Raw genomic sequence first — 17,121 nt, forward strand, 5'->3', positions numbered from 1 at the left:
AAAGATTTTTTCAGAACATATATTTTTGAGAAAACTGAAAAGACTGCCAAATTCCATGACTTAAAATGGTTAAACATTAATAATTTTGACAAATCTGGTCAAATATTTGTGAAATTTGAACATATGATGCATAACAACAATAACAACCTGCAATAACCTCATCAGTTGACTGGGTCCAATGAAGAAGATTTTTTCAGACAATATAACTGAGAAAAATGAACATTACATTGAAAAGACTGGCAAATTTCATGGTATAAAATAGTTAAATGTTAATAGTTTTGACAAATCTAGTCCAATGTTTTTGACATTTGTACAAATGATGCTTAAAATCAATAAAAATCTCGGAAAAAACTCATCAGTTGACTGTGTCTAATGAAAAAGATTTTTAAGATCATATTAATTGGAGAAAACTAAAAATTACATTGAAAAGACTGCCAAATTCCATGGTCTAAAATAGTTAAACGTTAATAATTTTAACAAATCTTGTCCAATATTTGTGAAATTTGGATAAATGGAACTTAACAATAATTAAAATCTGTGATAAGCTTATCAGTTGACTATGTGTAATAGAATTGTAGTTTATTGACAATTTGTATGAAAAGAGTGAGAATTTCCAAAAACATTTTTTTCAATTTCACAACATATAAGTAGCCTCACATCAAGGAGTTATAACAGAAGGAGATTACACGCGTGGGGGCGGAGCCTGTATTACGGTCTCTCATTGGTTGGAATGAATAGAACCCAGAGAACAATGGATGCCTATCTCTGTTACGCTTAATTGTTACTCTCGTTTAAATCTCGTTTGTTAGTATCTGTGCCTTCGTCTGTCGATTTTTGAGGACAGAAACAGAAACGGAGTCCCAAGTTTCTAAAAAATGAGAGAAATACAGAAATTATATGATATTACGTTGGACAAGGTTTTCAAAAAACAGGTAAGTGCTTTTAAATGCATAACTACTCGAAATATGAAGATAAATTGCAACTTTTATGCCGTGGGGTCTCACTGTGTAAGTGTCCAGCTCCACGTCGATCTCGCGAGGTGGTGTGTGGTGGAGCATAAATATTGCATGAAAAATATTTCCCACTCATAACAAGTGCTTATAAATATAGTATCAGATGAAGAAAGTTTGGTCTTAATACAGTTGCAATTGTTAAGTAATTTGTGGCAATAGCAAAGAATAAAACTTAGGTGCACTTTCAGTAGCCGAATAACAAGCAGATGCTTAAGCCACCATCTTGTTAATATTTCGAAAAAAATTACTCCAAAAGACATTTTCCTCCTACTTTTTGAAACTTGTGTCACATGACAGTCATAAAATTTAACTCATTGTTATGTGTGCAACACACTTGCTTGAGCAGTATTGTTTTTTTTGCGATTTTACATGTGGTCTAGCTTGGATACGACAATTGACAATTTTCATGAGTTCCGATCAAAAAGTGTTACGCTTGTTACGGCCAAAAGCCTTACCGCTTTTTGTTCTTTTCAAATGCAAGATTATAAAAAAATTTGGTGTGTTTAGATTCTTGAACATCTTGGTCGTGGCGTGGTATATATTGCATGGATACTGCTCCAATATTTCTTGAAAAAAATAACCTGATTTGTTCAGAATACCAATTTTTTACTCTAGTGTTATGGGTAAATGTACCATTTTGGCCTTTACCTTTTTCATGTTTAAATCTAAAAAGACTTATCATGACAGTTGGTCATCATTTTTCTTCTCACCATGGTGGGTGGCTTTGGAGTGGTAACTTTGTTGTTAAAGTAAAGTGCTCAGTTTTTTTGACTGGAAAATTTTGCCTCCACCCAGCATTTTCCATCATGGCGGTCTAACAGGAAGTTTGACTTCATGGCATAGTTATTTTTAACTTATTTAGTCTTCTTTTTACATATATATGTTTTAATTCATATTAAACCTTTGAAAAAAGAACACACATGAATCCTGGTGCTTCTTAATTTAAAGTCTTAAGTTCACCTAGGCTCCACCAATTACTTTACCTGTTATCTCACTACACATCTCCCTTTGAGTCGAGGTGTGTAAGACACACCTTATTGTGTAAGACACCTCTATAATTAAGGGGTACTTGCTTCTCTACTTTAATTATACTTCACTACTTTGGCATGTTAGGTGGCAAGCTTGGATGTTTCAGTTCATTTTAAGAAAGAAGCTTTGCCTTGGTGGTTACAAAAGAATAGAACTCTATTAAAGTCATAATAACTCTTCGTTTTGGCCAAAAATTGGATTTTCCTGGAAGAAACGGCAATTTTCCCGTACTTACCAATGGCCAACGACCCCATTCCTGCATTCAAAGTTAATCCAGGGTTTTTTTCCTTAACGTACGGTTTTTTGTTAAAATCTCTTAAGAGATTTTAACTGACGGAGCTCTCTCTGACATTGCAAAGTCACTGGTGACCTACTTAAAACCGCGGGAAAAGCAGCAGATCTAGACAACAACAACACTATATAAGATGCATGAGATATATTCGTCTTTTTGTTAAAAATGCATTTATATCCACAATGTGTGCCATTCTGGGCTTTTCGTTATCCGACGCACTGTACAAAAACTCGCAACTTACGTCTGAGGGTTTCCCGCCATGTTATTTTGGTCTCGAATGAACGCGAGAATCCGCGTGACACCATTACGTCATTAGCAACGAATGCACTTGTCAACCGGAAAAAAGGGATCGAAAGCCCTATTGACAAGCACATATTTTAGTTTTCCTACAATAACGGCCGTTTTCCCTTACGAAAATTTCCTATAGGATCCTATAGGATTCCTATAGGATCCTATAGGGTCCTATAGGAAATCTTATAGGATCCTATAGGGCACATTTCCTATAGGATTTCCTATAGGATCCTATAGGAAATTGTTGTAAGTTAAAACCTTGAGAAAAATGCATATCTTATAAACATATATCATTCTAAACAATAGATATTTGATATAGGTCCATTTTATCAATTGAATTGTCAATTATATATCACTATTAAAGCAAAAATGCTTTTTATTGTTTATAATCCCTTAAGAAAATTTCCTATAGGATTTCCTATAGGATATCCTATAGGAAATCCTATAGGATCCTATAAGATTTCCTATAGGATTTCCTATAGGATCCTATAGGAATTCCTATAGGATCCTATAGGAAATTGTCCCTTTTTCCTATAGGATCCTATAGGATTTCCTATAGGATCCTATAGGATTTCCTATAGGATCCTATAGGATTTCCTATAGGATCCTATAAGATTTCCTATAAGATCCTATAGGAAATCCTATAGGAAATCTTATAGGATCCTATAGGAAATCTTATAGGATCCTATAAGAAATCCTATAGGAAATCTTATAGGATCCTATAGGAAATCCTATAGGAAATCCTATAGGATCCTATAGGAAATCTTATAGGATCCTATAGGAAATCTTATAGGAACCTATAGAAATTTATATTAACTGCTTTGAATATTTTTACAGCTTTTTATATATTGTTGGAACTTTGGCAAAATTGGTTATAGGCACTGGTCCCTCAAAACAAAAGAGAGTATCATGTTTACATTCTTTATTCAATATATAAAAAAATTTTAATGTACATATTCCACAGTATGGTATGCAACCAGCTTACTAGAGAATTGTTTCATAGATTTTTGCAAATTTAACAATGCTGCTCCTGCGTTTGAATTATAAGTTCTATAAGTTATCACAAGGATCCAATATGTCTTGTCAAGCTGTGGCGTCACTGTCTTTTTCTTGTGCGCGTTCGAACTCCTGCCAGAATGAGTGGCTAAAACCTCCCTTGGCCAGATTGTGTACATTGTCAGCATACTGCTTTAGTCACTTCATAATTGAAGAATTTCAGACAAAAGTCTTTTGCACATTGTTCAACTTTACTGTGATAGTCTTCTTAAACTCCGTCTAAGTTGTGTTGAACCATTTGCAGACGCTTTCTGAAAGAAAGACATTGTGAATTTCAATTAATTGTACATGTCTACAAAAATGCAAAATGATGAAGGAAAAATTTTCTAATGAGATCAATAATAATCATTGCACCAATTTTATTTTGAGCAATTCATAGCCTTTATTGGTTAACTGTTTTTTTTTTCAAAGACAAGGTATTAAAGCTCAATAATTTGTAAAAAAAATTTTTTTGAGAACTTGAACATATTTCATAGAACCAAGCCCACAGGAACAATCAGAAACGAATTTTAAAATGCAGAAATCAGCAGTGGAGAAAACTCTACTCTGGTTAAATATGCAATTGGGCCATTACAAAGCTGTCAGGGCCAAAAAAGTCTCAAAAATTCATGGAAAACTAATTTCCGAGGGTAAACAGTAATTCCCTATATTCTGACCAGTCTTTGCATGACTTAAATCATCATTCCAAACCACAAAAAAAAGCAACCCCCAAGTTAAAATTTATAGCTTCCGTGTAAGCAAAATGGTCAGATTTTCACAATGCACATTTCATTTCCAATATGTATAGGTAAGCAAAAAATATTTTTAAACAAACTATGGTGTTTACCTCACATTTAGGGTTGAAAAGAAATTAAAGGAAAAGAAAACTTGGCAAATAAACGATCCTGAAGAACATGTGAGGTAATGAAATTTGCCCTGACAGCCTCTCTAACATGTAAATTGTATTTTATTTATTAGCATAGGTCTTTCTCACTTATTTATCATGATGGTTCCTTAGAGGCAGTTGTGGATAACATTAATAGATAATTTTTAATAAATCACAAACCAAAAGTTGAATGAAATGTAATTTTTTTTAGATTCAACTCTATTTATAGAAATATTTTGATGAGCAATTGATCACAGTTTTATAAGAAATAAAGAGAATAAACAGTATTTCTTTGTTGGCTAAAAGGGAAGCTATACTTTATAAATTATAACTTGTTTAATGTAATATAGATATGATGTTTACAAGGTACACTACAAATTAGATCAATTATCTCATTTTCAATTTGATTAGATGCCCAAATGATCCAATGCATTACTGTAATACATACCTTCCTCAATCTGAATTTTCTACATTCTGTACCCATCCACTATGCTCCTGAATTTAAACTGGCTTGATAGCTGTATACTCATTTGCTGCTTGTCTCATATAAACAAAGACTTAGACAGGATACCACACATCTGATAACACCTAATAGGCGGTTACTGTTACTAGTGTAACAATAGCTACAGGAGTAGTGACCTAATAATAGGTGCCAGGCTAACAAAAGAAATTCACAGTTGTTGAATCTATGGTTATGGTTGGTGGAGTAGGGCATTCTCTAGCTAACATCAGTTGCAGGCCCGTAGCCAGCAATTTCAAAAGGGGGGTTCTTTTTCTGAAAAAGTGGACCTTTTCCCATAAAAACTTCATGTACCTAGATCAAATTTTACCCAGAGTGGACCTTTTTCCAGCAAAAGGGGCGGTTCTTTCGAACCCCCCAAACCCCCCTGGCTACGGGCCTGAGTTGACTTTTAAATCTTACAAGTGATTGAGCATAAAATTTATCTTTATAATCATTAATTTGTCCTTGTTCCCCATCCTTTATGAGGGACAGTACTATACCCTTAATGTTCACTTACTTTTACATTATACAGTATTTTATATATTAGGCAGGATTGCACTTTCACTTTTTAAAACAGCCAAGGTCAAGTACAGTCTGATTATAGATCAGGTTGACTTTCAATAAATATGAAATATGAAGTGAATATGATCACACAAAAAGTAAAAATACATTATATACTGATATTTAGACCAGTTTCATTATTTTTCATTCAACCTGGCCTTATAAAAATTCACAATTAATATGGATTAACATAGAATTTCCTATATATAGGTTCCTATAGAAATTCCTATAAGATTTCCTATAGCATCCTATAGTAAATTTTGATGGTCTGAACATAAATTAAAAATCAAAATCATATACTGATAATTAAACCAGATTCATTATTTTTCATTCAACCTGGCCTTACAAAAATTCCCTATATGCATTGGCATAGGATTTCCTATAGGAATTCCTATAAGATTTCCTATAGGATCCAATAGGAATTTTTGTAATGGTCTGAAAATAAATTAAAAATCAAAATCATATACTGATATTTAAACCAGATTCATTATTTTTCATTCAACCTGGCCTTATAAAAATTCCCTATATGAATTATATTAGCATAGGATTTCCTATAGGTTCCTATAGAAATTCCTATAAGCTTTCCTATAGGATCCTATAGAATCCTATAGAATTTTTTTTAATGGTCTGAACATAAATTAAAAACCAAAATCATAAACTGATATTTAAACCAGATTCATTATTTCGGCCTTATAAAAATTCCCTATATGAATTAGCCTTGGATTTCTTATAGGTTCCTATAGAAATTCCTATAAGATTTCCTATAGGATCCTATAGGAAATCTTATAGGATCCTATAGGAAATCCTATAGGATCCTATAGGAAATCTTATAGGATCCTATAGGAAATCCTATAAGATCCTATAGGAATTCCTATAGGATCCTATAGGATCCTATAGGAATTTTTGTAATGGTCTGAACATAAATAAAAAAAAAATCAGCTTTAGTGATTTGGTACAAAAACATTCCGAATGATAAAATATTTCTCCATAAAAGATTACTTTAAAATGATCAATTTTTTTCAAAAATTCTTTTAAAAAAAATTACAGAATTTCTATAGAATCCTATAGAAGACTATAAGATTGTGCATTATAAACAATAAAAAGCATTTTTGCTTTAATAGTGATATATAATTGACAATTCAACTGATAAAATGGACCTATATCAAATATCTATTGTTTAGAATGATATATGTTTATAAAATATGCATTTTTCTCAAGATTTTAACTTACAACAATTTCCTATAGGATCCTATAGGAAATCCTATAGGAAATGTGCCCTATAGGATCCTATAAGATTTCCTATAGGATCCTATAGGATCCTATAGGAATCCTATAGGATCCTATAGGAAATTTTCGTAAGGGATGCACAATCTTATAGTCTTCTATAGGATTCTATAGAAATTCTTTAATTTCTTTTTTAAAGAATTTTTGAAAAAATTGATCATTTTAAAGTAATCTTTTATAGAGAAATATTTTATCATTAGGAATGTTTTTGTACCAAATCATTGAAGCTGATTTTTTTTTTAATTCATGTTCAGACCATTACAAAAATCTTATAGGAATTTCTATAGGAACCTATAGGAAATCCTATGCTAATATAATTCATTTAGGGAATTTTTATAAGCCAGGTTGAATGAAAAATAATGAATCTGGTTTAAATATTAGTATATGATTTTGATTTTTAATTTATGTTCAGACCATTACAAAAATTCCTATTGGATCCTATAGGAAATCTTATAGGAATTCCTATAGGAAATCCTATGCCAATTCATATAGGTAATTTTTGTAAGGCCAGGTTGAATGAAAAATAATGAATCTGGTTTAAATATCAGTATATGATTTTGATTTTTAATTTATGTTCAGACCATCAAAAAATACCTAAAGGATGCTATAGGAAATCTTATAGGAATTTCTATAGGAACCTATAGGAAATCCTATGTTAATCCATATTAATTGTGAATTTTTATTAGGCCAGGTTGAATGAAAAATAATGAAACTGGTCTAAATATCAGTATATAATGTATTTTTACTTTTTGTGTGATCATATTCACTTCATATTTCATATTTACTGAAAGTCAACCTTATCTAATTAGACTGTACTTGACCTTGGCTGTTGTGAAAGTGCAATCCTGCCTAATATATAAAATATAATGTAAAAGTAAGTGAACATTTAGGGTATAGTACTAGCTGTCCCTCATAAAGGATGGGAAACAAGGACAAATTAATGTTTATAAAGATAAATTTTATGCTCAATCACTTGTAAGATTTAACAGTCAACTCAGGCCTGTAGCCAGGGGGGGTTCGGGGGGTTCGAAAGAACTGCCCCTTTTGCTGGAAAAAGGTCCACTCTGGGTAAAATTTGATCTAGGTACATGACATTTTTATGGGAAAAGGTCCACTTTTTCAGAAAAAGAACCCCCCTTTTGAAATTGCTGGCTACGGGCCTGCAACTGATGTTAGCTAGAGAATGCCCTATTCCACCAACCATAACCATAGATTCAACAACTGTGAATTTCTTTTGTTAGCTTGGCACCTATTATTAGGTCACTACTCCTGTAGCTATTGTTACACTAGTAACAGTAACCGCCTATTAGGTGTTATCAGATGTGTGGTATCCTGTCTAAGTCTTTGTTTATATGAGACAAGCAGCAAATGAGTGTACAGCTATCAAGCCAGTTTAAATTCAGGAGCATAGTGGAAGGGTACAGAGTGTAGAAAAATCAAATTGAGGAAGGTATGTATTACAGTAATGCATTGGATCATTTGGGCATTTAATCAAATTGAAAATGAGATGATTGATCTAATTTGTAGTGTACCTTGTAAACATCATATCTATATTACATTAAACAAGTTATAATTTATAAAGTATAGCTTCCCTTTTAGCCAACAAAGAAATACTGTTTATTCTCTTTATTTCTTATAAAACTGTGATCAATTGCTCATCAAAATATTTCTATAAATGCAGTTGAATCAAAAAAAAAAAAATTACATTTCATATAACTTTTGGTTTGTGATTTATTAAAAATGATCTATTAATGTTATCCACAACTGCCTCAAAGGAACCATCATGATATATAACTGAGAAAGACCTATGCTAATAAATAACATACAATTAACATGTTAGAGAGGCTGTCAGGGCAAATTTCATTACCTCACATGTTCTTCAGGATCGTTTATTTGCCAAGTTTTCTTTTCATTTAATTTCTTTTCAACCGTAAATGTGAGGTAAACACCATAGTTTGTTTAAAAATATTTTTTGCTTACCTATACATATTGGAAATGAAATGTGCATTGTGAAAATCTGACCATTTTGCTTACACGGAAGCTATAAATTTTAACTTGGAGTTGCTTTTTTTGTGGTTTGGACTGATGATTTAAGTCAAGCAAAGACTGGTCAGAATATAGGGAATTACTGTTTACCCTCGGAAATTAGTTTTCCATGAGTTTTTGAGACTTGGCCCTGGCCCTTGGCCCTGACAGCTCTGTAATGGCCCAATTGCATATTTAACCAGAGTAGAGTTTTCTCCACTGCTGATTTCTGCATTTTAAAATTCGTTCTTGATTGTTCCTGTGGGCTTGGTTCTATGAAATATGTTCAAGTTCTTAAAAATTTTTTTTTTACAAATTATCCAGCTTTAATACCTTGTCTTTGAAAAAAACAGTTAACTAATAAAGGCTATGAAATGCTCAAAATAAAATTGGTGCAATAATTATTATTGATCTCATTAGAAAATTTTTCCTTCATCATTTTGCATTTTTGTAGACATGTACAATTAATTGAAATTCACAATGTTTTTCTTTTAGATTGTGTCTGCAAATGGTTCAACACAACTTAGACGGAGTTTAAGAAGACTATCACAGTAAAGTTGACCAATGTGCAAAAGACTTTTGTCTAAAATTCTTCAATTATTAAGTGACTAAAGCAGTATGCTGACAATGTACACAATCTGGCCAAGGGAGGTTTTAGCCACTCATTCTGGCAGGAGTTCGAACGCACACAAGAAAAAGACAGTGATGCCACAGCTTGACAAGATATATTTGATCCTTGTGATAACTTATAGAACTTATAATTCAAAAGCAGTAGCAGCATCGTTAAATTTGCAAAAATCTATGAAACAATTCTCTAGTAAGCTGGTTGCATAACATACTGTGGAATATGTACATTTATACATTTTTATATATTGAATAAAGAATGTAAACATGATACTCTCTTTTGTTTTGAGGGACCAGTGCCTATAACCAATTTTGCCTAAGTTCCAACAATATATAAAAAGCTGTAAAAATATTCAAAACAGTTAATATAAATTTCTATAGGTTCCTATAAGATTTCCTATAGGATCCTATAAGATTTCCTATAGGATTCTATAGGAAATTGGGCCAATTTCCTATAGGAACCTATAGGAAATTCTATAGGATCCTATAGGAAATCTTATAGGATCCTATAGGAAATTGGGCCAATTTCCTATAGGAACCTATAGGAAATTCTATAGGATCCTATAGGATATTCTATAGGATCCTATAGGAAATTGGGCCAATTTCCTATAGGAACCTATAGGAAATTCTATAGGATCCTATAGGATATTCTATAGGATCCTATAGGAAATTGGGCCAATTTCCTATAGGAACCTATAGGAAATTCTATAGGATCCTATAGGAAATTTCCTATAGGAATCCTATAGGAAATTTTCGTAAGGGTTAGTGGTAAAATACAATAGAATATATTTCCATGCGTTGTTTACAATGTATTTCATGCGGATTTTTGAATCTCAAAGGAAGAGTTATTATTGCTTTAAGGTTTATTCATTACTTGAAAGTAAATATTTCATCTTGCAGTGTTGAAACAGAAATTCTCTCAATATTGATAATGAATTTTACATGCATATCTTAACACTACTCAAGTTTTTTTTTCTTCTATTATAGATATGGGAGAAAGCTGCGTTGAATATATGAATTATGGTCAGGCTGGAAAAAATTTTAAAATGTCAATGAAAAAAGGAGGTCAGCGTGTCTGGGGTAAGTTACTTGTCATAATGCCTAAGATGCATTAAACATTCACTAACAACAGTACACTTTTTAATTTTTTTCAAAATACAACAACCTTGGGCATTTTCCTTTTAGCAACCAGCCTCTCTGAAATCCCCTTTTTGTCCTGTCAGAAGAGTAGGAACCAGGGCGGATTTAAATAATTTCTTGTAATAAGTACAATTTCTTTCAATTTCTTGGGGTTATTAGCTTGTGATCATGAATCTTGATATTCTACATAAATTTAGTTGTAAATTGTTCATTTATGTGGTGAACATTATTTCAGTCAAGTCATAACAAGACACATTAAACTTCACTGCGTAATTCCATGATGTCTACATGGATACTAGTAGTTCATAATGCTATTATTATGTTTTTTTTTTCTAACCTACAGGTTTTTCTCTTTTCTGAGTGGCATGGCATTGGCAGGCAGAAGAAAGGGCCCTGAAGAAATTCTCACTTGGTTTGTCCTTTTTGGAGAAGAAACTGGATAAGACTGGCCAACAGAGATTGCATTAAATTAATAGTGCTCCTTCATGACATTTTAAAATATTTTCAGTCACCTAACTGACTCTATACATTTCAAAAGTTGACATAAATTTTATGTTACTGTCACGTGGAAAAAAATCAAAACCTATATATAATTTGTTGAGTGCCATGGTATAACAGTCTACTTGATTGCCAGTAAAATTTGGACTGTTTCAGTGAAATTTCTTTAAAGCAGTCACTTACTGGCCCAGTTAATTTTTTCAGCTGTAACATGTACTCCAGTTCATTTTATAAATGTAATTACTAAGTGTTCTCTTGATTTATAATAACCTTTTGAAAATCCCATGTTTTTTATCCTATTTGTAAGAATTAGCCACTTTATCTTCTAGGTTTTTTTTTTTCATTCAGCCCATTAGATTCTCAGACCTTGCTGGCCTGTGAGTGGAATAGTATCTGGCACAGACTGGTATCAGCAAGTCAGATAAAAAAAGAATGTAATTATTTCTATTTGCACAGTTGAAAAAAATTCCAACACAGACTGCATAAAACTGGAAAACTATAGCAACTTAATCATTCTTATGACTTCATTAATTACTGCTTATGTGTAAAATTTTGTTTTTGTTCTTCTATTGATATAATAAAATGGTTTTACTCACAGATGCTACTATCATGATGCTGGAGTATAGAGTTGACTTAAAAGATATTTTAAGTTAATATAGTAAATAATAGTTGAAATTCAAAATTCTCATCTTTATTTGTTTCACTTTAAAGAGCTCAGTTAATACTAAAATTTCTGATATATTTTGAATATAAATATATTTATGAATGAATAAAAATTATACTTAATGTTGAGCACTGTGCACTTGTTTACCGACAAATAAGAAGGGTTAGTATGTGTCAAAATAATCCTGAAAATAAAAAGGGAGATTTCCAAGATAAAGAAATTTATAATGAGTATTTAGTAAACTGACATGTCGTGGAATTGCCTCAACCTTTGATTAAAATTTCACTTTAATGCATTATGATATTAAAATTATACCGAGTGAGAGAAAAAAATACTTAAAGAAATTAAAACCAGTCACAAAGCTTAGGCACTGTCTCAATGTATATGTTTATGGGACCAAAGGGCAGGGGGGTCCAAACGTTTATGTATTAATATTATGCCCTTTGGCAGTGAGGACAGACGTTCACTTGAATGTCATTTTCACAAACCACAGTTGGGACGTTTTCTTTTGACTTATCCTTGGTGATTTTTCACTGTGTTGTGCAAAAGAAAAGCCATCTATCACCGACTCAAAAAAACTCATGGCGACCATCCTCAGTCACCACCTTATAATCGCTTTCTACGATATCGTTCCCTCCCAGCACATCGTCCAAATAACTACCTGTGAAAAAAATTGTCAGCATACAGCGCCGCTTTGACACTACTGATCTCCAATTCTAACGCGAAATAACGCATATTAAATCAATCTCCAAGCGGAGGAGAGCGACCCAGACGAAACCTTGAGACAGGAGGCCCCCCGTAGCTAGCTCCACCCACCGTAACAGACATCGGACAATAGAGAGGCTTGCGTGTAATCTCCTTCTGTTATAACTCCATGCTCACATTAAGATCAAATATTATGATTTGAGTTCGTTTGTGTAGGAGGTGAAAAATTACCCATAATTCATCTGGAAAGCAATATATACCCATTCAAGACTTCTCCTTACTACCAATACCAGATGCAGATTCCTCCTTACAATCGGTTTCTGGAATCGGGTTAAGCACATCATTTGAATATGTCCTAAAGCTTGCCATATACCATCTATTGTACACATGGATGAGACAAAGCATTGCTCTTGCTGTTGTCTTTTGCTGCCTGTTCTTTCCATAGGAATTAGCCATGACCAGACAGGAAGAATCAGTTCACCAAAAAAGACACCATGCTGTATGCAAAAGGGCACCTGAAAAAAGAACAATATGTTTGAAAAAAGTGAAAATTAAATTCTAAAAATTGACAAATTTCCCACACTAAAATAGTTAAACATTTATAATTTTGATAAAGTTAACCTTCACAGTTGAATGTGATTAATAAATAGGATGTTTTTGGAATATGTAAAATTGAGAAAACTGAAAATGACATTGAAAAAACTGCAAAATGCGGTGCCTTAAAATAGTTAAACGTTAATAATTTTCACAAATCTTGTCAAATATTTGTGAAATTTGAACAGATGATGCATAACAATATAAAAAATCTGAGATAAGCTCATAAGTTGACTGTGTCTCATGAAAAAGATTTTTTTGGACAATAATTTTCAGTAAACTGAAAATAACACGGAAAAGACTGCCAAATTCCATGGTATAAAATAGTCAAACGTTAATCACTTTCACAAATCTTGTTTGATATCGTGTTCAAAATATGTGATAAGCTCATCAGTTGACAGTGTGTAATAGAAGTGTAGTTGTTTGACATTTTGTATGGGAAGAGTGAGAATTACAATGTATCTAAAACATTTTTTTTCAATTTCACAACATCTAATTAGCCTCACATTAAACATCATATGTTATGATTTGAGTTTGTTTGTGTAAGAGGTGACAAATTACCCATTATTGTCCTCTGGAAAAGAATATATACCCATTTAAGACATCTCCTTACTACCAATACCAGATGCAGATTCCTCCTTACAATCGGTTTCTGGAATCGGGTTAAGCACACCATTTGACAATGTCCTAAAACTTGCCAAATACCATCTATTGTACACATGGATGAGACATAGCATTGCTCTTGCTGTTGTCTTTTGCTGCCTGTTCTTTCCATAGGAATTAGCCATGACCAGACAGGAAGAATCAGTTCACCAAAAAAGCCACCACGCTGTATGGAAAAGGGCACCTGAAAAAAGAACAATATGTTTGATAAAAGTGAAAATTAAATTCTAAAAATTGACAAATTTCCCACACTAAAATAGTTAAACATTTATAATTTTGATAAAGTTAACCTTAACAGTTGACTGTGTCTAATAAAAAGGATATTTTCGGAACATATAAAATTGAGAAAACTAAAAATGACATTGATAATACTGCCAAATGCGGTGCCTTAAAATAGTTAAACATTAATAATTTTCACAAATCTTGTCTAATATTTGTGAAATTGGGATAGATGATGCATAACAAAAATAGAAATCTGTGATAAGTTCATCAGTTGAATGTGTCTTATGAAAAATATTTTTCAAAGCAAAGGAATTGCAGAGAACTGAAAATTACATTGAAAAGACTGCCAAATGTGGTGCCTTAAAATAGTTAAACGTTAATAATTTTCACAAATTTTGTCTAATATTTGTGAAATTTGGACAAATGATGCATAACAACAATAAAAATCTGTGATAAGCTCATCAGTTGAATGTGTCTCATGAAAAAGATTTTTTGGAAAATAAATTGGAGAAAACTGAAAATAACACTGAAAATACTGCCAAATTCCATGGTATAAAATAGTTAAATGTAAATAATTTTCATAAATCTTGTCCAATATTTGTGGAATTTGGACAGATGATGCTTAACAATAACAAAAATCTGTGATAAGCTTAACAGTTGACAGTGTGTAATAGAATTGTAGTTGTTTGACATTTTGTATGGGAAGAGTGAGAATTATTTAAACCATTTTTTTTCAATTTCACAACATCTAATTAGCCTCACATTAAACATCAAATATTATGATTTGAGTTTGTTTGTGTAAGAGGTGACAAATTACCCATAACTGTCCTCTGGAAAAGAATACATACCCATTTAAGACATCTTCTTACTACCAATACCAGATGCAGATTCCTCCTTACAATCTGTTTCTGGAATCGGATTAAGCACACCATTTGACAATGTCCTAAAGCTTGCCATATACCATCTATTGTACACATGGATGAGACATAGCATTGCTCTTGCTGTTGTCTTTTGCTGTATGTTTTTTCTACAGGAATTAGCCCTGAGCGGACAGGAAGAATCAGTTCACCAAAAAAGCCATCATGCTGTATGGAAATGGTCACCTGGAAAAAGAACAATATCTTTGAAAAAAGTGAAAATTAAATTCTAAAAACTGACAAATTTCCCACACTAAAATAGTTAAACATTTATAATTATGATAAAGTTAACCTTAACAGTTGACTGTGTCTAATAAAAAGGATATTTTCGGAACATATAAAATTGAGAAAACTAAAAATTACATTGAAAAGACTGCAAAATGAGGTGCCTTAAAATAGTTAAACATTAATAATTTTCACAAATCTTGTCTAATATTTGTGAAATTTGGATAAATGGTGCATAACAACAATAAAAATCTGTGATAAGCTCATCAGTTGAATGCGTCTCGTGAAAAAAGATTTCTCAGAGCAAATGAATTGCAGAGATCTGAAAATTACATTGATAAAACTGCCAAATGTGGTGCCATAAAATAGTTAAACATTAATAATTTTCACAAATCTTGTCTAATATTTGTGAAATTTCGACAGATGATGCATAACAATAATAAAAATCTGTGATAAGCTCATCAGTTGAATGCGTCTTGTGAAAAAAGATTTCTCAGAGCAAATGAATTGCAGAAAACTGAAAATGACATTGAAAAGAACGCCATATTCCATGGCTTAAAATAGTTAAACGTTAATAATTTTTACAAATCTTGACTTAAATTTGTGGAATTTGGATAGATGATGCATAACAACAATAGAAATCTGTGATAAGCTCATCAGTTGAATGCGTCTCGTGAAAAAGATTTTTCAGAGCAAATAAATTGCAGAGAACTGAAAATTACATTGAAAAGACTGCCAAATGAGGTGCCTTAAAATAGTTAAACATTAATTATTTTCACAAATCTTGTCTAATATTTGTGAAATGTGGATAAATGGTGCATAACAACAATAAAAATCTGTGATAAGCTCATCAGTTGAATGCGTCTCGTGAAAAAAGATTTCTCAGAGCAAATGAATTGCAGAGATCTGAAAATTACATTGATAAAACTACCAAATGCGGTGCCTTAAAATAGTTAAACATTAATAATTTTCACAAATCTTGTCAAATATTTGTGAAATTTTGACAGATGATGCATAACAACAATAAAAATCTGTGTTAAGCTCATCAGTTGAATGCGTCTTGTCAAAAAGATTTTTTAGAGCAAATGAATTGCAGAAAACTGAAAATGACATTGAAAAGACCACCAAATTCCATGGCTTAAAATAGTTAAATGTTAAAAATTTTCACAAATCTTGTTCAACATTTGTGAAATTTGGACAGATGATGCATAACAATAATAAAAATCTGTGATAAGTCGATCATTTATATGTGTCTCGTGAAAAAGAATTTTAAGAGCATATAAATGTGAGAAAACTGAAAATGATATTGAAAAGACTGCCAAATTCCATACCATAAAATAGTTAAACGTTAATAATTTTCACAAATCTTGACTAATATTTGTGGAATTTGTATAGATGATGCATAACAACAATAGAAATCTGTGATAAGCTCGTCAATTGAATGTGTCTCATGAAAGAGATTTTTTTGGACAATAAATTGGAGAAAACTGAAAATAACACTGAAAATACTGCCAAATTCCATGGTATAAAATAGTTAAATGTAAATAATTTTCATAAATCTTGTCCAATATTTGTGGAATTTGGACAGATGATGCTTAACAATAATGAAAATCTGTGATAAGCTTAGCAGTTGACAGTGTGTAGTAGAATTGTAGTTGTTTGACATTTTGTATGGGAAGAGTGAGAATTATTTAAAACATTTTTTTTTCGATTTCACAACATCTAATTAGCCTCACATTAAACATCAATTATTATGATTTGAGTTTTTTTGTGTAAGAGGTGACAAATTACCCATAACTGTCCTCTGGAAAAGAATATATACCCATTTAAGACATCTTCTTACTACCAATACCAGATGCAAATTCCTCCTTACAATCTGTTTCTGGAATCGGGTTAAGCACACCATTTGAATATGTCCTAAAGCTTGCCATATACCATCTATTGTACACAT

At 31.9% G+C, this 17,121-nt stretch overlaps 1 protein-coding gene and 2 long non-coding RNA genes across 4 annotated transcripts in view; 2 read left to right on the plus strand and 1 right to left on the minus strand.

Moving 5' to 3' along the window:
• Positions 1–17,121, plus strand: part of LOC147764232 (protocadherin-10-like) — a 158,798-nt gene that overhangs the window by 23,406 nt on the left and 118,271 nt on the right. The window lies entirely within an intron of this gene.
• Positions 527–11,777, plus strand: LOC147764233 (uncharacterized). Of its 2 annotated transcripts, none has more exons than XR_015331952.1 (3): positions 527–932; positions 10,530–10,622; positions 10,728–10,994. It is a non-coding gene; the product is annotated as an uncharacterized LOC147764233 (long non-coding RNA). The 2 variants fall into 2 exon arrangements; XR_015331953.1 differs by lacking the exon at positions 10,728–10,994 and adding an exon at positions 11,026–11,777 and having other exon boundaries at positions 529–932.
• LOC147764234 (uncharacterized) lies at positions 3,533–6,565 on the minus strand. Its single transcript, XR_015332158.1, has 2 exons — positions 4,995–6,565; positions 3,533–3,932 (listed from the first exon to the last, which is right to left on the minus strand). It is a non-coding gene; the product is annotated as an uncharacterized LOC147764234 (long non-coding RNA).

The sequence above is a fragment of the Lingula anatina genome, chromosome 1, assembly GCF_051362555.1.
Source record: "Lingula anatina isolate TDL-2025a chromosome 1, LinAna3.0, whole genome shotgun sequence".
NCBI lineage: Eukaryota > Metazoa > Brachiopoda > Lingulata > Lingulida > Lingulidae > Lingula > Lingula anatina.